Source organism: Myodes glareolus, chromosome 21, assembly GCF_982192425.1.
Source record: "Myodes glareolus chromosome 21, mMyoGla1.1, whole genome shotgun sequence".
NCBI classification, from domain to species: Eukaryota; Metazoa; Chordata; class Mammalia; order Rodentia; family Cricetidae; genus Myodes; species Myodes glareolus.
In genome coordinates this window covers 59,537,619-59,562,098 of record NC_142046.1, presented here as the reverse complement: position 1 = coordinate 59,562,098, position 24,480 = coordinate 59,537,619, and the positions used below count along the sequence as shown (strand labels likewise).

Here is a 24,480-nt window from a genome sequence, read left to right as displayed (position 1 = left end):
TCAAATTTTATTTTCTGTCATTAGTAACAGGAAGCTATATCAAACTCTGCTGGAAACATGTTGGGTACATTAGGACAAAGCACATAAGTCTGATGATTTCTCCCCCAAAAAAAACCAAGCAGTTACAAAGAACAGAGACAAGCAGATGAGGCCTGGTTTCTGTGACACCTACCCGTTTTTCAGTGACTTTTCTTCGATATGTCATAAAGTCTAGCCACTTGGTTTGATGAACAGGGCTTCACAATTTTCTTAAAAGTCAAGTCATAAATCAGAGCACCAACACTGTGGTCGGTTAGAAGAGATAGAAACACATCCGCACACATCATCTTTAGAAAACAGAATGCACATTAGTAGGATGTGCAAGGGGTTCTATCAGGAAACAGGCTGAGGACCCATCTTCAAGACGGAAACATACTGCTATAGACCCTTAATCAACCTGTTCAACTCTTTAAAACCAATTACCTTGCTTCCCACATGGTTCTTTGAGGAAGACTCGAGAAACATTCAGAAATCTTGACCTTAGAATTTATCCTTCGAAGGAATAATCCCACAAAGTCCTATGGACTAGTATTGCCCAAAAAGGAAGCTTGGTTATATTAAGACGCGCTATTCAGTGCACCAATCCATGCTTGCTATTTTACCATTTCTGGGGATTTTGAAGAATAAAACACGGATGCACTCAGACTGGGATGCAGTTATAAAACAGAAATCTCTTTAAGCAGACAGGGGAGAGGCTGGAGATGTACCTCAATGTAAAAGGACACTTAACTTTGGTTCCCAACACCCCTATTGGGCCACACACACCCATCTAGAACTGCTGTTACAGGAAGTCAGATGCCCTCTCCTGGCCTCTGCAGGGCCCGCACACATCTGTGCACACACTCTCACAGGCACATACACATAAGCATCAATAGTTTGTTTTTTGCTTTTTATGAACACATAGGAAACCTATAAGAAGGGTCCCTCTTTGGCCAGGGCAGTAAAGGAGATGTTTATGGAGCTCTATATGCTTCCCGGTTAGTGAGTCATTTGCATGCTCTACTGAAGTACTATGTCATCTTTAAATGCAAGGAAAAGGAAGATAGAGTCAGTGTTCTTAGTCCCGAAGAACTTTAAGGATAAAATTCACCCCCAGGTTCAAACCTCCAGAACCACAAAGCAATAGGAAGAGGAAAAGCTACCAATCATCTAGGCCTCTTGTTACAGGCTCGCTCCATCCTGCCACCGCCTCTCCAGTGCCATTGGCTTCTGTGCTTTCTATCTCAAAACACGTTAGAAAGCACAACGCATCTTCTATTACAGTAATGGGATCACTACAGAAGGAAGCCAGCATGGGACACTCGGGTGGTGGTGCCTAGCGATAAGAATGATAGTAAACACATCCCACTCTTTCTGAGAAATCGTGAGAGAAAGCAAGTCATCCCCATGCTCAAAGTAAACCTTATCTTAGTCTCAGCGATGTCCCTTCAGGACACACTTCCTCCAAAGTCCTGGATTCAAGCGCTAGAAAGGAAGGTAGAAGTACACCCACCCATACCATAAAAACAAAACTGATATGAACAAAGGCATCTGTTGTCATCCGGTCCTTCTCCATTGACACTACCCGGGTTCTTTCATATTGGACTAAAGAATCACTCAATTCATCAGTAAGAAAACAATACAGGAACTGGTTGACCTATCAATCCCTATATAAAGAATAAAGGTGATGGAGGTCCTGGGACCCCTGCTAAGCTCACAGACCACCATCCCACACAGGACAACAATGAGAAGCAGGTGGACAGAATAATCCACATCTTCTCATCAGTCAAGAGGGAAAGGCCTTCTTGGAGGTGATCAGCACTTCATCTCAGGTCTTGTGGGCTTGGGTCATTTGTTATAGACCAGAGTTTTGGTTTCCTCCTCACACACGCAGTAGAGGCTTCTCCGACTGTGCTGCCAATTCCACACCAGAAGACAGCATAAGCTACTTTGGTAGAGAATAATTTTATCCACACTGAGGAAGTACAGGCAAGCAGCAAGTATGCTTGTAAGTTTTTGTATGGAAGTGTGTGTATTATTTGCTTCTTTATTTTTGTCTATGATGAAAATTTAAAGGTCAAGATCGTTAAAAGGAAGAACTACCACATTTTACAAAATGATACATAAACATTTATTGCAACTTTTGAGTATCCATCCCAGAGAGCATGAACATGATCTTCTGGAATTTAGGTCTTAGCCAACCGAAATTCCCAACATGACCCGGGCTGATCTCGTCAGTTTACATTTGGAATAACAGAATTAAAAGTATCGATTTTCCCCCTATAACTGCTTTACCCAACCATATATTTCCCATCGTCCTAACTTTGATGGAGGCGATATGTTTGCATATCAGTAAGAACACTGTAGAAAAAAAAAATGTAAAGCAGACAGGGGCTACGAAGCATACTGCACCTTTGCCTACTCAACTAGGGGAACAAGGGAGTCTTCTCTGATGGCAACTTCCAACACAGGTCAACACTAGGGCCTTCAAAGTGAAAATGGGTTGTCCTGAAGTCACTTATTTCCTATGTAATAAAACTCCATCGTTTCTGCCATACCCATCATAATGATGCTGTTTTAATTATTTTGCCATGTATATAAATGCTCTGCATTTATTGTTGCTCCCAACAGCTAAATTCCGAACACTGCAGCATTAAACTCTGTTTGAGATCATATTTCTTTCTTTACTAGACAATGTGCTCTGAAGAAAACATCCTTGGTTAGCCTTAAAGTAATGGGCCATTGCTGACATAAAACTATAAATTGATATACATACATGTGTGTATATCTTGGTGTATGAGTTACCTTAAATAACCATCATTTAATTGTTATATTTCTTATTTTTGAAATTACAATATATTCATACATTTCTGCCTTTCCTTTTCTCCTTTGAAAGCCTCCCATATACTCATGCCTGCCTTTTTATATTCATGACCCCTTTTTATATTGTTATTACATATATAGATAGCTATAGATAGATAGATAGCTATAGATAGATAGATAGATAGATATGGATATACAAACATATTCTTAAACATATCTTGTCAATCTAGTATTATTTGTATGAATGTTTTCTGGGCTGACTGTTCGGCACTGGACAAGCAATTGGTGTGTTGCTCCTCAGGGAAGACCACCTCTCCTGCTCCTGGTGCTCCTCGGTTGTCTACAGCTCTTCGTGTAAGATTGAGGCCCACGAGCTAGTCCCTAGACAACTAGCATGCTCATTGGCGTCATCACTTTCCAGCCTGGGTTTAGATAGTCACGTTGGTAAGACTTTGTTGGCATCATTTCTTACATTACTAGGAGAGACACTCCTTGTTCATTGAATTTCCCTAAAATGTCATAGTAAAGTTTGCTGAAACAGAGCACACTGAAACAAAGTTCTTCAGCGTATAGCGAACAGAGCTCAGACTCTGCTCACAAGTGTGCAACCAGACCCTCCTTACTGTAGTGAATGCAGTCACTCTGCTCACAAGCGTGCAACCAGACCCTCCTTACTGTAGTGAACGCAGTCAGACTCTGCTCACAAGCGTGCGACCAGACCCTCCTTACTGTAGTGAATGCAGTCAGACTCTGCTCACAAGCGTGCAACCAGAACCTCCTTACCGTTGTGCACACTAGAGCAGACTGCTCCACAGTTGTATGTAAATGAGAGGCGCTAAAATGAAGCAGGCAGTATACAGCCAGAGAAGCTGGAGTCTGTTCCTGCCTTAGTGATCTGCTCCATGGCTGAGAGGGCTTCTGCCACCTTCACGATTGTAGCATGGAAACCACGATTCCTGCCTTACAGGGCATTCAGGAGAATTAAATTCTGCCTGCAAGCAAAAGCAGCCAAGGATTCTATGTAAATATAAGGGACCCATTCTATAATTACGAGTGTTGAAACCATAGTGACAAGCGTGATGCTCACGCAGTGCTCAGTTCCTAGTCTTCCATACTGGACACAGTGGCAGGTCTGCGGTGCAAATCATTGGGGAACTCAAGCCGGGGAATCACCGATTCAAGTCCAGTCTTGGAGACAGAGTAAGACCATGACTCAGGCAGAGGGGAGCAAGGGCAGGAGGGTGTGGTAGAGAGAAAGGAGGTGGGGAAAGGAGAGGGGGGAATCAGAGAACCCAAACTTTAAAGGCAATACATGAACAAGATACTATGTCATTATATTGTTACAAGCGTTCATCTTCAGCTCCTGCTTGCTAGACAGAATACAAAGATGTCAATGACTTTCTTAAGAACAAAACAGAAAAGAAACACAATACAGTAGAGTTGTTTTTTTTTAAGCCCAAACAAGTTGTCCAATCTCTCTCCCAGTTTCTTCATTAGAAATAGGGATGGGACAAGTGCCAACCTCTCAGAAGACAGGTAGGGATGATTCATGGGTTAGTATAGGCTTAGCGTTAATGCAATGTGTTAAGCCACCACAGACATGGCGGACAATTCCCTGACTTGTAAAGTCCAAATGATCAGAGTTCACCTCAGATTCACCTTCTTTCACAAACTGTGATTTACACTTGCTTTTGAACTCTGAGTGACCCTGTATTCAAGTCCACTTTGGTCACCAAAACATCTGATCCTAGCTAGCTGGCCTTATCACAATTATAATAGTGATTTCAATCTAAATTCTTGTCATGAGACATGATTGCTTCATTTATCTTGAGAAGAAATGGTATTTTTAAATCTATCACATACTGAGCATCACATTAAGCTGTACAGTGGAAGGTGTCATCTTTGCCTTCCCATGGGAAAGAAAAATGAAGCATATCTAAAGTTAATACAGAAAAAAAGTTAAAATGTAAAGAAAAATTGTGACCTCAAGAAGGAAAGAAACAAAACAAAACAAACAAAAAACCAGAACTGTGTAGTAAGGAGGCCGCTTAGCCCCGAAATAACCACACAGAAACTGTATTAATTAAATCACTGCTTGGCCCATTAGCTCTAGCTTCTTATTGGTTAACTCTTACATATTAATTTAACCCATTTCTATTAATCTGTGTATTGCCACGTGACTGTGGCTTACCGGCTAAAGTTCCGTCTGGTTCTGGCAGGGCTACGTGACTTCTGACTCCACCCCCTTTCTCCCAGCATTACGTTTAGTTTTCCCTGCCTAGCTCTGCTCCGCTATAGCTCTGCTATAGGTCTAAAGCAGTTCCTGTATTAACCAATGATATTCACAGTATATAGAGGGGAATCCCACATCAGAGCTGTGAGTCTGTAACTGTAAGAGGGAAAAACATCAAATAATGATGCTGAGGCAAAGTGTGAGGGATGGATGACCTTCCTAAAGGTACAAATTCCTAAACACAAACAGGAAGATGAAAGGAGGGAACATGAAGCCTTGACAGGAGTGAAAGATTGCAGGCAAGACTGATGCCTGGGAAGAGATCATGGACCGAGTGTCAGGAGGCTGGAGAGGAAGCCACGCCCCCTACCAGGTGAGAGAGAGCCGGAAGTAGTGGAACCTTGAGCGCCTGCCAAGTTCTGAGAACAAGGGCCCCTATGATAAACGGCCTGGGAAACACAGCTTGGAGTGGGAAAGCTGGTTAAGAGGAACCCGGGCTTCCATACGCGTGGGACTGCACTGTGGAGCAGGGCAGCTGAGCCAGAGGTTTTGCGGGTGCTGGAGAAACAGCTTGGATCTCATAAAACACACCCTTTCCCCCTTTGTTGCCCAGCACTCCATTCGCATACAGGCATTTTCCTTTTGGAAGATTCTAAAGAGCCCCAGTAAAGGTTAATGGGGGGTAAAATGGTGGATTCCACACACATTTAAATTCATGAGGGAACAATCAAAACGCCAATTCCTAAAATAATTGGTATTCTTCTCCTCTAGGTGAAAGTCCTTGTTTGGTACTGCTATAACACACGACTGGGAAAAAAACTCTACTGAAACACATTTTAACTAGGAAAATGGTAGAGATAAACCTTTATAAGAAGTTATATTAAAAAGTGTCAAAATCGTAGAGCTCAGGCTAAAAGAAAATACACAATGAGCTTCAGATGGTGATCGTCAACACATCCAATAATAATTCTAAAATCAGTAAAGACCTTGCCTTTAAAATCTGCCAGACAAGAGTCACTGCCTTGGGGACATTGACTCCCATGCAACTGTGGGTTTATGTCTAATGGCCAAGGCACTACCCCATAATTTCATAGCAACTGAACAATTAATTGTATGTGCATGCACACACAGGCAGATACCAACAGCCCCCAAAAGACAGACCACACATCTCACAGAACTAGGCAGAAACACAAAAGAAATGCCTCCTGTCACAAACAGGCACACAAGACATCCCTTAGAATTTTCTCTAAGATAAATCTTCCTCTCCTAAAAGGAAAAAAAAATTAAATCATTGGCGGCCTGACTCTCCCTCAGTAGAAGTGAGACATTAATTTCAATCACACACATTGAGAAGTTATTGCACGGCAGGGATTTCCAATTACATCACGCAGAACCAGAACTCCGCCGTGTCACTTGGCTGCCAGCATCCATGGGTGAGCTGTGTAACACTCTTCTGTCATGTGGCTCATGTGAGAAGAGAATTCTGCTGTTCCAAGAAATGGCACTCATTTTGGAGACCTTCCCAGTTACACAAAAGAGCATAATTTCCACATTATCCCCGGGCACACTGTCTGAGATGATAAATGCGCGATAGAATTATGTGGAAATTATAGATGCCATGCTACCCAGGAAAGGCACCAACCGACTGCTCTTGGGTGGTAGCAGTGCAAAGAAACAAAATGAATGTGTTCTTTGATTTTTAGGAAAAGATAGCTAAGCCCTCCTATGATAATCGTCAGACACTTGAGGGTTAGATGGTAGATAAGGCAATTGCATGGTGATTATTATCTACAGAGCAAGACAAGAGCTGGAAGGCTGTGTGGAGCTGATGCAGGCTTCGTAACTAACTTGACACAGACTAGCTCATTATTGAATCTTAAGTTCTTCACAGTTTAAACCTATCATTTATCTGTTTTTCCTTGGGGACTGTATGTACTATATGCAAATAGTACACACACACACACTTACACTTTTGAATGAGAGAGGGAGTAAAGGATGTATCTTCCCTATTTGGTGGCAAAAGTCCATATATAAAGTTTACTGTGTGCCAGACATGGGGTTAAGCTTTGAGAAAATCTTGTGTGCTTTCCCCTTGCAAGCTCATAAGTCTTTTTGTAAGAGTCAAAACTGTGTCTCTATCACACTGGCTTCAGTATCATTTGGGGGATTTCTCCTTAGTTGGTTAAGTTCAACCATACTTTAAACAAAAACAAAAAAAAGAGGAAAATAGAAAACAAAGGCAGGTAGAAAGATTTTTATTTCTCGAGCATTTACTTTATTCAAGTATTACTCATATCCAACGCTATGATAATTTAGTCTCTATATTTCTGTCTTGACTGTAAAAGAAGCTACCTGGAGCCCCTGGGACAGACCATACACGTGAAGAAAGGGACTCTTGCCTCCGTCCCTACCTCCAAGCATATTTGGTGTCCATAAGGCAATAATGAGACAGTTTAGACTGATTCAGAGTACTGGGAAGGTAGAGCCCAGACCAAGTAGAGATGGAGTGTCTGGAGAGAAAGGCAAGGGTCGCCAGCCTAGACCATTGTCTGAGTCTAAGTGAGATTTGAGCTACCCAAGCCCTCCAGCCCAGAGTCCACAAAACATCTTCTGAGGTACAAATTTTGCGTTTAGAAATATCTACTTTACAGTGGGTCTGGCATGACACACATCTAGTAGAAATCATGCTCCAGATTCTGAAAGTCAATCTCTTCTGGTTGCATGAGATACGATATAATAAACACACATGCACACTCATGCACACACGCATGCACACACACACTTATACATATCACCAAGGCAATCCTTTAAAATCTGTCACATAACGACACTTAAAACTTTCTAACACACTTGTTTTAAGTAGCTTTATATCAACTTGACACAAGGTAGAGGCGTTTTGGACAAAGGAACCTCAGTTGAGAAGATGACCCCCACCAGGTTGCCTGTGGGAAAGTCTGTGGTGCTTTTCCTTGATTAATGGTTGATATGGGAAGGCAGTGCCACCCCTGGGCTGGTGGTCCTGGGTGTTAAAGAAGGCAGGTTGGAGCAAGCCATGAGGATCAAGTCAGTGAGCAACACTCCTCCATGGGCCTCTGCATTAACCCCTGCCTCTGGATTCCTGCCCTGCTTGAGTTCCTTCCATGGCTCCCTTCTGCAATGGACTGTGTTATGGAACTGTATGGGAAAATAAATCCTTTCCTCCCTAAGTTGAGCCAGTCATGCCGTTTTTTTTTCAATAGAAACCCTACTGAGACAACAACTTAAGTCAAAGAGCAAAAGCCCTAGTATGTACGATGCTGTAAACCCTGCACCACGACGTCAACTGGTATTTTTCTCTTTAACTTCTAAATGTAAATCCATGAACACATCACTTATCATGTTTAGCTCACTACTCCATCCCTATCACGAGGTCAGCACTGGGTGTTCATAGCTGCAGAAAACTCCATGGGAAAGCAGTAAGCTGAGGTAGCACAAGCAACAGCCAGAACCTGATGGACAGTGCGGTAGAGAAGAGGAAAAGGAAGCCGCACTGTGCGCTGTGCAGCTGCCTCGCCTATCAATTTCTCAGTAAGGCTCATCTGATTCAAGATGGCTGGTTGAAACTACCACAGCTGAAGTTAATAAGGAAAAGTCTCTCGTTACCTAGGGCAATCCCATCTACTGAAAGAAGGGGCCAAGAACTTAGATCATAAACTTTGGCAAGCATAGACGTTCAAACACCAAATTTTGTCCAGCATTTTTTTGTGTAATACTTTTAGGAGAGTTACTGTCTAAATCTAGATCTCAAGGCAGGTGACCATAGAGCAAGAACCAAAGAGTCAGCACAAAGGGTTCAGATTAGCTTAAAGTTGTGCTTTTATCAACTCTAAATATTACATAGGAACTGAATAATACTGTTTGCTAAATGTTTGGCAAGTCCCAGAATCTTAACTTTTATTAAAAGACAAAATGATGTCTTCGTATATATTTATTTGCAAATATCTATAGGCTGCAGTATGATAAATTCATTACATGTACAATGAACAAGTCAAGTGTCTTGGGAGCCCCTTCTCCAACTTTCCATTGTCTCTCCACTACTCACCCTCCCCAGCTTCTATTAATGACTATCAAACATGTTGAGTGAATTTTTCCACATCCACATAGGAGAAAGAACATTTTGTAGCTGTCTTTCTGTGTCCATTTGTTTCATTTACCATAATGTCTGCTAGTTCCACCCATTTTGCTGCAAATGATAGCATAACATTGTGTTATCTATCTCTCTCTTCCTACTTTTCTTTTGAGACAGAGCCTTACTGATGCAGCCTAGACTGGCCACAGGACGTCTGTCTCCCTGCACACGCCGCCTGAGTGATAGGTATACACTGCTGCGTATGTTTTAGCAGCCACTTACTATTTCATTCTGTTCTTTTTCATTATTTTATGCTCTCTCCATCCATCTTTAGATTCCTTATCTTCAACACCGTCACTAGCACAGCCATAGCCAAGAGCATGCTGGTGTTTCTCTAATGTGCTACAGCTATTTAAGATACTACCTTGCTATGATTTTGATTTATTTTAAAGAGATTGGATTATGTAGGGGTTTGTAACTGGGCTTTTTAAAGTTCCCGGGTATAATATCAGTTGATATTAGATATCAGTTGCCTGAACAGCTTGTGGGTTTTTTTCATTGTGAAAATTTTTCTGTTTCTTTCCCTGAAGTGATGCATCATAGTTTGAAATTATTTTTTGTCAATTTCTACTTTTGTTTCCAGTACACCTTCGGGGGGGGGGAGTCTCTTAAAAAAAGTTGTTGCCTATATTGGCATCTTGAATATTATTGTGCACTTTTTAATTTTACTAATTTCATAGTTTAAAGTATTTAGATATATTTATTTTGATTTGCTTTTACATGTGAGAGATGGGAACAAATATCAATTATCTGCAGATGTGTATATGAATACAAGTTTGCTTAGCACTACTTATTGAAGAGACTACACTCTCATGCTCTGTCTCTCCAGTGTGGGCTCTTTGGAGGGAGGCACCTTTTTCAAGAGTAAGTCAGCAGTAAACATACAGGGATATTTCTGGACACTCTGTCCTGTTACAGTGGTTTCTGTGTGTGTCTGTTCTTATGCTAATATTGCTAAGTTTGGACAACTTTGCCTTTGTAGTGTATTTTGAAACTTCCTCAAAAATGAAAGTTAAAAATTCTAAGTTTTCTCCAGGTAATACCTCTTAAAACAGATATATTTATTCTCTAATCATGGAGGTTTTGCATTTATAAAAAAGTAACAATGGAATTTTCTAGCCCTAGAAAATCATACCAAATGCGATTTTATTTTAATCTTTATTACATTCGTGTGTGCATGTGTATGCATACCACCATAGGCACGCAGAAGCCAAGCACCAGAAGTTGGTTCACGGTTTCCTACTTCCCCCACGTACGATGCGGGTCATGAAGTTTTGTGGCAAACACTCCTGGAGCCACCTCGCTGGGCACAGAAGCGATTTTAACTCAAACGGATCCTTCTTTTGTGTGGCAGAGCACTGAATATCTGTATGAAGCAGGAGCCTCAAATGCTAGGCAAACAGTAGTGAGTAAGACCTATAGAGGCCAGCGCACAACAGTCTAGAAGAGCTCAAAGACTGCACAACGAAGCTGCAGAGTGATTTGTTCCCATGCACAGAACACGCAGGCCGTGTGAGAGTGACTGACACGAAAGGCTTAGGACAATGGGACAGCGACAGCGAGTGAGGGGCCTTCTTGGGGTTTAGGCCAAGATTTAAAAGGCAAGAGAGGTTGGGCTGCAGCACAAATGGAGAAAGAACATTTTCTGTGGCGACAAGCTTTAATGCTGGAAAGAGTTTGATATTTCCCCTAGGAAATATTGACACCAGGGCAAGAGGATCATAATTAAAAAAAATAGGTAAATTGCCCAAGATATGGGTTATCAGTTGTCTCATATTTGTAAGACGTTGTAAGGTGTTCAGATATTATTTTTATTTGAAACAGGGAGTAATTTTTTTTTAAAGACTTTCAGGAAAGCCTGGTTTGGCTCGCTTTCCACATTTGGGTGCTCACAGGTGCTCGATTTGATGGGTGCTGCAGTCGGGTGCAAGAGGAAACAAGGGAAAAAGAGAGGAAATAATTAGATTATTGTAATCATTTCAGTAAACAAGGACTGGTCTCTTGGTGGATTAAGATCACAGAAATAAGATGAAACAAAGGAAATGGATTGAAGATTTAACCTTCTATTGAAACAAAGACAGGTTTTAGATCTTGATGGAGAAGGAAGGAAAAATTAAAAGGTACTTCTAGATGCTAAGTTTAAGTATGTGGTTAGCAATGTCATACAGGGAGAGGGTGAAGGAAAGAGAAAAGTGCCCAGAGGGGAAGTTAGAGTTCTATCACCGTCAACTTGGAGGTTGGCTCTGAGTCACCAAATGGAGATTTCCCAAGACAAACTAGAGAAAATTAGTTCACAGCCCTCAAAAGAGGCTCCACGGGGTAGCACAGGGAAGGGGAAGTTTCTAGGTACTCTGGGTTGAAGAGTAGATAAGTGCTAGCATCAAGGTTGATTAAGAAGCCCATGCCGGGCTGCAGCTCAGTTGGTGAAATTGTTGCCTAGCATTCACCACGTCTCAGGCTCCATCCCCAGGACTACATAAAGCAGGCACCGGAGCACACGTGGGGAGTATGAGCTACTTGGGAAGTAGCTCAAGGCTATCATTGGCTATAGAATGAGTCCCAGGCCAGCTTGGGATTCATCAGAACATGTTTCAGAAAATATGACGGAATGGTGTTGGGGAATCAAGAGTTTTCCAGGTCAGTGCGAAGATTCGGTCTTCAGGACCCATGGAGAAGCTGGGCAGATGCAGAAGCTACCTACAGTCACAGCACTCAGGAGGCAGAATCCTCAGGGAACTTGGGCAAGCTGACTAACCAGACCAGGCAATCAGTAGGCGCAGGGTTCAGTTAAGGGACTCTGACACAACTAAGGGAGAGAACTGAGGACAACACCCAGTGTCAACTTCCGGCCTCTGCATATGTGCATGTGCTGGTACACATGTATGTAAACATGCATATACACACATACAGGCATAAATAAAAGCAAGGTGGCTGTAGATCACAGGAAAACAAAGAAAGGAAAAGAATGTATGGGAGTCATTTTGAGTCAACAGAAGTCTGAAGAAAGCCCTGCTTTACTACTGAGATTGCATGGATAATCACATGCACCTCAGGAAAAAAAATCTGTAGAAATTAGAGAGACTTGTTCTTGAAAACCACACAGACTCAGATCGTCCTGTTTGCTCCAGCTAGACAGCAAAACCCCCATTACCTAGAACTCTTAGCAAGTATTCTCAAGAACCTTACCTTAGGACTAGGAACTGTCCTGGGCTGACACTACAGTGAGGCAACCTAAAACTTGAAAATAGGATCTGAAGGGATCACATGCTTTTCAACAACTCCCTCCCAGAATGAGGCTACTGAAGTAGCCATATGAACAAAAATCTTCTCAGTAGGGCAAAATTTATGACCTCGGCCATCTAGTCAAAATTATAAGATATATGAATGGGGAAAACATGACTCAAAGAAAGAGAAAATAAAATGAATCAACTGACAGCAATCAGATGAGAGCAGTGTTGGAGCGGGGACACGCGGGTAACCCCACGTTCTGATTCCCTGAGACAGGAGAGATGCAAAACCCACAGCACAGAACTATCGTGGTTGCGAGCGTCAAGTCCAAGTTAGGCGAGTAACACGTTGGATATTTTTCTAAAAACAAAGATCCAGCGGACTAGAGAACACAGCACAAGAACTGTCAGATGTAAACCTGGAGAGACGATGATTGAAATGTAAATGGTTCTTCACTGAGATCATTTAAACCTTGCCATGGGAAGGATGCAAAGGTTGAAAGCAATCGAAACAGCTTACAAAAACTGAAGGTGGGCACTGCCTCATTTCTAAATAGACACTGCCAAGGAGATGGGCTTGGGCATAAACATCGACAGGTGACCAGAGCAGAACGCAGGGAGGGCATAAATATCCACCTGTCCGCAGAGACAAGTGTCCTTTCCATCAGTGAGAAGATTCACTTCAACCGAGAACTCTGTCAAAAAATTACATATTTTAAAATATTAATATAAGAGACAAAATGACCCATCTCAAAACGACAGAATATTTGAAGAAATGCTTCCCTTAAAATGAATACAGGCAAAATTTCCATCATTTGTTTCTGGCATATTTAAGTCAGAACCACTGCATATAGCAATACACACAGATTTTAATTAAAATGCTGATCATGGTAAGAATTTGCAGGATGGGGAACAAGGAGTTTTCCTATAGAGCTGGCAGGAATGAAAAATGGTACAGCTACAACTAGAAAAAAGATGTTTGGGAAACTCCTAGAAATTAAAACTTAATGAGTTAAGGCTGCTATCTGAGGCAGCCCTCCCATTCCTAGGTCTTTGCCTAGGACAGATCTGAACGTATAGCCACAGAAGAGTTTGTCCAACAGTGACCATAACAGCTGTATGTATCACAGTTCCCAACTAGAAACGGCGCAAATGTCACCCAGCTGGTGAGGAGATCTCTGAGGTGTAATGGAGTCTTATCACTCAGCAGTCACCGCGATGAATTGTGGGGGATGCAGCAACACGAAGACACAAAGTAACTATGCTGCTTTCCAAAAAAGAAAAGCCAGGGAAGAGTGAATGTGTTGGTGGTGGGGAAGTGGGAAGAAGGAAACGACAGGTGTGAGGAGACTTTCGCTGTCCATCACATTCGCTGGTCTTCTTGGGGTGATAGTCTCGCTTGTGAGCATATATTTCAAAGCGTACCAAAGTGCGCGTTCTAAATACGCACAGCACATTATAGGTCTATTATCCTTTACTCCGCTTTGTTAGAAATAAAATAAAGAGGAGAATCGGGATGAGGAGACTGAAGCAAACACATGGTTTTGTTTTAACTTATTGATTCTTCATGAATTTCACATCAGGCATCCCAATTCCACTCATCAGCCCTCTGCCCTTGCAATCTCCCCACCCCCCAAAAACATTTTAAAGTAAAAACAGCAACAAATAGAATCTCAGCATGGACGCTGTAGTCACTGGAATGAGTCGTTGGTATAGTTCCAGGCCTCTGGCTTCTGCTGCACTATTAACACTGGGCCCTGACTGGGACTCCTCTTGGATTTCCTATTGTTGCCTTGTGTTGTATTGTGTCATGAGATCTTACAGTTTTGGATCTTCACATCCAGCCCCTTCACATGCTCTAGCAGTTCATAGATGAGGTGGGTGGATGGAAGTGGGGGTTGGGAACCTCGTAGTCCTGGTTCTGGGCCTGGGTGGTAGCTGGGTTGGTCAGCCCACCGGCAGGGCTAGCTCTCCAGCACTGCCCAGGCTAGCTCACTCAATGAAACACACAGCAAGGAGCAGGCCCAGCTCTCCTGCTCTCGCACCCTTGAGTCTGGCTCACGTGCTGCACTCATGCCACCAGGGCCAGCAGTACTGTTTTGCTCCGGCAAGGGGCAGGGACTAATCTCTGGATTGCTATACTTGGTGAGGGGCAGGGCCAGTTCTCCCTAGCACTGCAGCCAATGAGGAGTGGAGCCAACTTTAGGCAGCCCTAACATTGCTGCTTGACAACACAGACCGAGGCTGCAGCAGGGCAATGGACCTAGCAATGGCCCCTGGCAGCCGCTCAGGTCCTGAGGACCACGGGTCTCCGTAGCAGCTCAGGCTACTACAATCTGCATTGCCCCTGCAGTCTCAACCCTCAGACACTAACCAGGCCCTAGGTGGCAGTCTAGGCTCCAGATATCCACGTGACCCTTTATTGGTGCTATAAACCTGACCATCATCCTCATAAAAGAGGGTACTTTGAACTTGGAAAGTGAGTAAAGTCAACTGGAGAAAGGTTAGCATAAAGGGATGAACGAACATCTGGAGAGGACCTAAATCAACACCAAAACGAGCCTTAAAATGAAGTCAGTTGCTCAAAGCAGTATGGTTTCTACATGTGCCTTAAATTTAAAATCAAATCCGGAGCACTTGATGATGAGTATGCAAAATCGTTCAAGATCATTTGTAACTGATTTTTTTATATTTGTTTCTAGCTGTAAATACATTGTTGCTGATTCTAACTTACAAATGCTGTCTTCTTTCCATGTTAATATTTATGAAAACCCCATTCAAACTGGTCTGTCACAGTGAAAAGATGCCTTGTGTGTTGTGAAGCTATAATGCGTGCCAACTTACCTGCCAGGGAAACTGGCTGCATTGCGCATGCTGTGTGTCATCAGTTGAGCGCGGAATACAAATTAGCCACAGAAAGGAGAATGCAAAACCTTTCATTTGAACAGGTGTTTGAGAGATACATCAGCCTATATCCTAGGTTAAACAAATTAAAGCTCAAAATCAAATTTTTGCCTTCAAGCTTAAGGTAAATTATTTCAAGTGACTGCATTAATTCTGTGAGTATTTCAGATAATTTTCTCTGCTTATTTGTTGTTTGCCTATGTAAATCCATAGCCAAGAAACCTTGTAAATATTAACAGAATCATTTCAGGTAAAATCTCTGTGTTTGCAAAACAGTGTTTTACTAGAAGGATAGGATGTGTCTCTTCCCTTACTCAAATTACCCACTCTACCCCCACCCAGCCCTTGGCCAAATGCTCGCACAGTGTGGTCAGTATTCCCTCCTCCTCTTTCAGCTCCCAAACGCGCTACCTTCCCAAAGGCTCCCCTAATGCCCACTGTGAAATCCCAGAGATCCCACTTTCTGTGATCAGTTTGTTCAGCATTTGGGGCTGCCTAGCGTTTGATTTTTTTCCAATAACCCCTCCCATATTTCTCTCTTTTCTTCCTTCCTTTTTTTTTTTTTTCGTTCTCTTTGTTTCTCTTGGATAGAATAGAAATGCTAGATAGGATCCTATCTCCTCTTGCTTGCTGACCATGCAAGCAAGTTATGAATTTGCAAGTTTCTTTTTGCCACTTCCTTCTTTCTCAAATCACTTCCTGGACTTCAAATCACTTCACCACCCATGTTTTCGGCTCAAGCTTCCTTAGCTAACTGTATTTATATGAAACAAATACTCCTGGGAGCGAACCACACTGTCTACATGCCTAGCTCCATTTATTTGCTAGTTTCTGTGGGACCTGGGATAGCTAGGGTCATCTCTGAATCTTAGAAGGCATGTTTGTTCAACAAACTCACAGACTAGGTAGAAACCTTCCAGATAGTCACGGCATAATGATCCCTGCTCGAGTTTGTAGCAAATTTATTTGAGGAACACTTTTCATAAAAACATACGTCAGCTTGTGGTTGTCAGTCATGGGCCAGTGTAGAAAAGGTGGGAGCAGTGACATTTGAGAACAGAATCTCAGCAAGGATGAATTCACTTGGTCTGAAGTCAGGGCTTCAACATTCATGCCATATTAACTTCCTGCACAGCTTAAAGCACACCAATGTAAATTAAAATAAAATGTGCGGCCAACATCACAGATGGATGTGGAAGTCTAGAGAAACTCTGTCCTGTATGTCTGTGGCACTTCACTATTGCCGAGGAAACCAGGTTCAAATTCCAACCCTTACATTACAGATTTCCTGGGCAAGAGCAAAGGTTTAGCTACAGTTAGGTTCATTTTTGTGACTGAGAATTAGAAATGCTTTGTCCATGTAGATTCTGCTTATGGAAAAATAAGTCTTTTTTCTCAGAGCACCAAAATTATTCACTCAAAGTTCTTTATCTAGATCAAAATTTGTAACTAATATGTGTTACTTAGAGCCATGCGTTACATAAGTTTATAACTAATAAACACGTATCATCTATAGCCATGCATAAGTTTATAACTGATAAACATGAATCATCTGTAGCCATGTATTACATGTTTATAACTGATAAATATGTATCATCTGTAGCCATGCATTACATGTTTATAACGGATAAATATGTATCATCTGTAGCCATGCATTACATGTTTATAACGGATAAATACGTATCATCTGTAGCCATGCATTACATGTTTAGCCTTCACAGGGCAACTGTGAAGAAAAGCTTTCTTTGCACTTTCTACAGAACATGTTAGCACATGCAGCTGTAGTGGTCAGAAACTGTATGTGAGCCTCGATTTCTAAATTTCTCCTGAGATCTTCCATGCTTGCCTTGATCAAAGAAAAGGGTAGATTTGAATGTGACAGAGATAGAAAATGGCGAACGAAACAGGGATTAAGTGATGGTAGAGAACTGTTTTCCAGACTACTTTATCATATTAGATAATGAATACACGGGTCACACTGTAAAACAGCAAAAGGTTTTCTACATGCAGATTTCAAGAGATGCATTTTTAAATGTTTCATTTTCAAAGATTTCTGCACTCAATTGTAAAGAGCGTTTCCGGTAACATGCATGTTTGTCTTAACTTTTGAGTTTGGTGATGCTTTTCATAACTGAACTCACTTGGCGGGCGCTCTCAGTGAAACTGGCCTCCTGGCCCTCTTGTTATAACTCTTGGCACCTGTTCCTAGTTGTCAACCAGCAGATACCATCAGTACACAGAGGCACAGTTCACGGAGAAACTCATTCTCTTCCGTCTTCGATAAAGCCTGCTTAAACGGAATCCGCATTCGCGGAGTTCTATCACACGAAGAGAAAATGATAAATCCCAGGGGAGTGACTGTAAGGTTGTAGGTCAGCAGCATCTCTAAAGAGCAGTGTCTTAGCCTGCTGTCCATCAGTGAGTTCTGAGCACACTGTGTGGCGGGAACGCTTGAACACAACAAGAAAGGGCCCTTACAGTCTTTATCTCGGTTACTGGAAGTCCCTAGCTGGACCTGAAGCAGACATGATGCAAGTTCACTGTCATCACTCAGTAGATTTTCCTAACACTGACTTTCTCTGCTAATAAGATTGAAGTACATGATCCGTGTTTAAACTTCGAAGATACTGCGAAAGAGTAAATGTATTAGATTTTGCGACTAAGCAAAACACTAGGGTGTTGAAGCAAAACCCTAGACTCTAAAATTTTTAATTAACTTTTTAAAAAGAAGTCTCTTCAAAAGTTAGAGTTGAGATCTGATATCAGAAGTACTGACTTCAGAACACACTCAAATTACAATCGCAAATTCATAACGAAAGCAAGTTTCACCTTTGCTCACCGGGCGCGAACTTTCCCCTTGAGTCTAATCTGTAGGTTTTCAGCATGCTGACATAATTTCTGAAGTCTGAGTTTGGAACAATACTGCTACCACAAGCATACAACACAACCATTCTGCCTCCGAAGGCAGAGGACGCAGGGCAAAGCACCAGCCTGTGGAAGGGCCGCCATGATCAGATGCTGCCTGAGTCTTTCTCTCCAATTTAAAACGAATTAAAGGACTAAGAAGGATTCTTCTATTCACGTTTCTCGAGCTGCCCCAGTTCACATAATCAAAAGACGACACCCTAAATAAATGATTGTCAAAGCCCAGCATTTACCATGAAAGGAAACAATTAGGATTTGGTGCTGCTTAACAATTAGAACATATGCGTGTTACAAATACAAAATCCTGTTGTTATTTTAATTTGTAACTCCCACCCCATTTTTCTTGTGTATGTGTATTTTTGAGAAAATGATAAAATTTGGATTTGTAATTGTTTTGATAAGGGAAATTATTTTTTAAAAAATTAAATCTCAGAAAATGAACTCCAAATTATTTTGTACAATTTCAGGACTCAAACAACTTTTTTTCTCTTCTAGAAAAAAATAATACTAAACTAATTTTATAATGTCCCAAATGAGTCAGGATACGAACAGCTCTATTTTACTCTTCTTTTCCAAATCAGGCCATTTATAGTCTCCTTTTAAATAGTAGTAAGCTGGAAATCCTATAACATCTGCATTGTAGCAAAACTGGTGCATTTTCTCAAATCAAAACCACTATGACATGTGATTTTCAGGAAACTTAAAGGTAGAAGTAGCTTTCTAAATTATTCTATTTAATGTGTAGATGTCTGCCAAAGCATCATCATCCATTGTCAGTGAAGAGCTGGTGCAGACTGCAACCACGACAAAAGAATGTGGAAATTCAGGTCGTCGGAAGCTCTGATAAAGGGGACACTCTCGTACCATGAAATATGGGTTTTCTGCCTACAAGTTATATTCCTAATTGCTCAAATCATTTATTTTGCCTCATTCTTTTCACGTGTTTAAGACAGTGCCGATTTCGTTTCAGAAGTTTGTGGAGCACAGTACCATTGACTCAGTGCTATCTTCCTCTCAGAACACTTCCTGAGCTCCAGATTGCCTTGTGTAGGATGACTGCCAGTCTCAGATGCCCCAGGAAGAGCAGGTGACGGCTGTAACAGCACTAAGGACTCGTGACATCAGAGTAAGGATAAAGCACATCAGTAAATAACAAGGGTCCCCCCCTCCCTCCCTAGGGAATTCAGAGAGATTCCAAATGATAAATGGACAACACTGAACACGCCGTCGTGATTCACCACAGCAGAGGTTCTCATGGAACCCCAGAGACAAATTTATAGTGAGCCGAAGCTCAGCAGGTCAGAGCTGAACACACCAGTCACAGAAACAGTGGGGATGGAGGACTGTCAGCCTAAAACTGCTATCAAGTTCTGCGTTGTCCAGACCTATTATACCCACTTCTGCATCCCTGCTTCTTCCTCACGAAGCTTTGGAGATGCCCAATTAATAACGGGTCATCATATCCTTCTCAACTGCATATGCTCATGTCGTTGGTAGACAAACTTCACCCTAAGTATCCTTGTATAGCCAATACTGGTTCTCTCTCTCCCTCCCTTTTCCCTCTCCCTCCCCTCTTCTCTTTCTCTTCCTGTTCTCTCCCCCCTTCTCTTTCTCTTCTCTCTGTCCCCTCCTCTCTCCTCTTTCTGTTTTTTCTCCTTTCTCCTTTCCTTCTTCTTCGTTTTATTTAGCTTTGTTTTTTGCTGCTGCCGTTCATTTGCTACTAAAAACATGCCTGTGTTTAATGTTCTTTTCTTGCATGTTTAACTCCTGGTCAGCACAAAGTCCCTATACTTTTTAGATCCTAGTGGATGGGACAGGTACCATTCTAATAAGCTACAGGATGATAAATTTTTATGAAGCTAAAGGAGAGGATGGAAAGTTACAAGAAAGTTGTTACAATAGACGGTGTGATAAAGAAAGTTGTGTTTGATAAAATATGAGATCAGAAGCCTGAAAAACTCGAGAAATAAAAGCCACAAGATGTTCCACAGGGTTGATAAAACGGTTTGAAAAGCGGGCATATACAGGGTGAGAATAATGAGTGGAGTCGCCATTGTGAGTGATGTGCCTCGAGACAGAGGCTGAGAAGGTGTCAGTCTGACTTTAGTCAGTGACGCAGCTTGGTAAGTGCTTTAGAAATTGCTGCAGCAACATTCGCAGGTATTGCTAGGTCAGTCTCCCAAAGGGGATCTCACTCACCAGCCTTCAGTCCATGAAAGCAGGCTGAGTGGCTATGCCCAGCTGGGTTGAGCATCTACAAAGCTGTCTGCCAGCCATTTGAGTTTGTTTTTGAAAATCTACTCATACCTTGGATACCATTATAAAAGCTGTATGAATGCAAACATTTCCTAGAGTCTGCTGTGTTTGTTAAGCTCAGCATATCTGGATATTAGATCCACCGGCAGGAAGCAGGACAGTCTCACAAGCTGAGAAATTCTAGTATAATCTCAAATCCAGTAACCCCTGGAATAGTAATTGCCAAGGCTAAAACAGGAACTACAGATTAGTTTGGCCAACAAAAAGCTATTGGACAGAATACATTGCTGACAGTTCCAATGTAAATCAGTGAGACAAAATTTTCTAGGTTTATGTTAGAGGGAAAAGGTCTTACAAATAACTTATGTTCCTCAGTTTACAATGGAGTTACTTCCTCATGAACCATGTTCAAAAAATTGAATTATTTATGGGAATGCTTGGAGGGAGGAAAGGGAGTGGTAAATAATATAACATCAAAAACCTAAAAATATTGACTATATTTGACATAGTTACTTATATACAATGCATACAATATATTTAAGAAGCCTCTCAGCTTATTGTATGCATATTGGAAATGTATTTAGTTTATATAACTACCCCTTCAAGCACCTCAAGCTTAACAACACAGTGCTTTCTTTGGACCAATGCATGCCTCATCGTCTTCATCTGATGGCCATTTCCGGTAGCTCCAGCCACTACCGGCGCCATGAGCATCCTGCCATGGGTCACTATGCTGAGAAATGCAAAACGGTCACGATCCTAAGCACGCTTCTACTCAATGGGCGCTGCTTTTATAAGCCTTCCTGCTAAATTGTTGGACTTCAACTATAACCGTTATAAAGCATTTTAAATCAATAAATGCGCCCACAATGAGGAAAAGAAGGAGTTTGTGTTCATAGTGGCCATGAAAACTTGCTTCCAACCCAGAGGAACTTCCTCCAGTCTAGACAAGAGAGCCTGCTCCCATCTCTCATGGGATACTTCGGAACCCCAGAGCCTGCTCCCATCTCGCATGGGATACTTCAGAACCCCCGGATCTGCCCCACGTCACGCACACCCTACGGGATGCGACATAAGCCAGACTGGCATGTCCCTTCCGCACCCCACAGAGGGCCCCTGCAAGGCTTTTCCGATCCGTGAGCCAATGCCTTCACCAGATCCCACTTGAAGATACCTCCGCCCTGCTTCCTTTTCACTTACCCTTGTGAGGTCTCATCATCCCCGTGACCCTGGCAGTGGCTTTGGGTGTTGGCTGGAGAGAGCGCAGCAGCAGTTAGGAGGTGATTTCCTGTAAAGCGAGCAATTAAACACAGCTCCGTGGTTCAGGTCACCTCATACTCAAACTGAGAAGTCACCGGCAGGGCAAGTCAGGCTGACAAACTTTTTCGCCGAGTTACACCTGCAGTGGAATCTTTGACTGGTTCCTTCCTAGTCCCTTTTCAAACCCTGTTTTCCAATTGCAAATCTTTTCTGAGAGCCTGTTCTCTGTCCGTTACCCAGAAATCGCTACTTGTGCCGCTTGCAACAGAACGGACATTTTAGCGAAAGGATGGTTTTAACTATGAAACATAACGGATGGGTTTTGGCCTGGAGACTTCAAAAATACCCTGGGGGCTAGGAAAAGGTGGGGACATTCTTTGGTTCTTACTTGTGCTTGCTCATTAGATGAAGGGAGGGGTGCCATTTACCTTATTCAGATGAGGAAAATATGCTGAGCTTAGTGAGTTTGAAAAAGGCATTCAGTTTCAAACTTCTCTGTGCCAATCTTGTTGACCGTCGGGATTTGGGGCACTTAAGTTTAGGTTTTCAGTCCTTTGTAGAATCACACTAAAATCTAAACAAGTCACCTTAGGCTTCAGCACCCTGCCGATTGAGCATGGTAGTCCAGAGAAAAGAGAAATGGATGTAGTCTAACGTGTGGGTTTGGATTTGTCAGGACAGGAGCCCCAAAGCAATTCTACTGCAGGGGATTCATTTGAAATTCGGAAGTGTCTGTGTCACTTGTTAAAAAGTTCTATCTAGTCAGACTGGATGAAGACATGTCCAATCCCATTTCAGCTTTATATAGGATACATTTGTACATAGGATTCCAGAACACTGAGTTACAAATAAGCATTTGAAACAAAACCTGATTCACTAAAGAAGGCTTGTAGCCACTGTATCTAGCAAGTTCAATGCTTTTTTGACTTGTTTGTACTTGTGGGTACATTTTCAAATGTAGGTTTTGAATGTATCTCTAGCCTAATTTTCATGAGTCCCACAATGCAGCGCACAACGCCTGTCTGCGCTCTATGCGCTACCATAAAGTTCCCGAGCCTCGGGCAAGGAGCTGGAGGTTGAAGCATACAGAGACACACAGAGAGAGACATGGACCGCTAGTCACTGGTAAGAAGCCCTTTATTCAGTAGCATCATGGAGGCTTATAGACCCAACAGTGAAGTGGGCCAACAGGTGAAAACCTTATCCTCTGATCCTCAAGGCCAAGGCAACACGTGCTCGTGAAGCAGAGCTGGTAAACAACTTCGACACAGCTTTCAGTAACTCAGATCAGAAGGAAAATAAAGATCGCTAGCAGGGAAGAGCAGCTGGAGGCCAGGACTCCAAATGGTCCCAACACCACAAGAAATAACAGAGTTTGATTCAAAACTCTGTATCAGGTCAAAAGTTCTCTAGGAAATGTTTTATTTTCTTAGAAAAAAAGTAAATTGGAGTACATCTAAGCCTATCTTATGCCTGACACAAGTCCCACACCGAGAGGTGACACATCTGGATCTTTGAGTATTCTTTGCAATGTCAGCCTCATTTATGTTCATTTCTGAATTGACGTTAAAAACTCCCCGCTTAGTTCACCGTGAACTGAATCACCGCATCTTGAAACAGTACTGCAAGTTTTTAATGTTTAGCACTTTATTCCTAGCTATAATTATCTGTTTTCTGAACTTTCCCAGGGAAGAAGCAAACAGATCCCTACTCACGACACATAAGGGCACTGAGGACAGACCACAGTCCAGCAAGGCAAACCAGTGAGCTTAGTGGACTTACTTATGGAAGAGGACATGTCAGGTTGCTTACAGGAGCATGAGTAACCCCGAAGCACTCCAGCTACACTAAAAGGCTCCACCTTTTGGCCTAGAAACTGAGCACAAGGCTCGAGTGCTCCCTCTACTCTTTATTTATAACCCACCCTCTATGTGTGTCGGTGCTAGAACTATTATTCAAACCCATTTAATGAAAATCTGTATATCGTTTCTGTTTAGACAGTGTGTTGGCAAATAGAATCATATTAAACACAGAAAACAAAGAAGAAAAGGTTTGTGGTTCAGTTTGACTGTAATAAAATCTTAACCCAAAGTATTCTAATTTCTTTGTTTCAAGCAAAGAAAGATTTAGTTTTCAAACAGGAAATAAAGTCCTTTTTCCAGGGTGGTAGTTAAAGACAATGGCTAATTAAAAACTAAAATAATAACAATGAAGGTAGAACCAGATGAACACACAGTGATTTATTTCTAACCCAGATCACAGCTACTCCATCTTAGTGGGGGAAGATAATGGAGTGTACACCCTTCTGAATTTCTCTTCATCACTGGCCGAGTGAATGGGAACAGAAGCCCTTCAGCCTTCTTGCTTGCTCTTCCCGCTGGCCCTGCTCAGACACAGTTCGTGTAGAATACTAGGTAAGGCAGAGAGTGGGTGGCTTGCCAATCACATTTTTCTATGGAAACAGTAGATGTTGCCACATTTTTTGGCCTCTTCTGGCAGTGCTGTGAAGAATTAAACAATGACATTAACGGACCACAATTAGACTAGGGATACCCTAGTCACCAGTTCAGGCTCCCATCCTCCAAAACGTGGCAGGTAGAGATGCCCCAGGCACTGCTAATGGCCTGAGTGAGCTGGAGGCTCTGGCCGGTAGACCAGCATTTACA

At 42.2% G+C, this 24,480-nt stretch overlaps 1 long non-coding RNA gene across 3 annotated transcripts in view; it reads right to left on the bottom strand.

Annotated features, from left to right (window-relative positions):
- LOC125394816 (uncharacterized) overlaps window positions 1-22,146 on the bottom strand; it is a 71,220-nt gene extending 49,074 nt beyond the window's left edge. For 2 of the 3 annotated variants that reach the window (XR_014998780.2, XR_014998779.2), the window contains exon 1: window positions 21,755-22,145. This is a non-coding gene — a long non-coding RNA (uncharacterized LOC125394816). Of the gene's footprint in view, window positions 1-21,754 lie in introns of all 3 variants that reach the window. The other variant, XR_014998778.2, reaches the window with a different exon arrangement.
- Window positions 22,147-24,480: the final 2,334 nt, after the last annotated feature.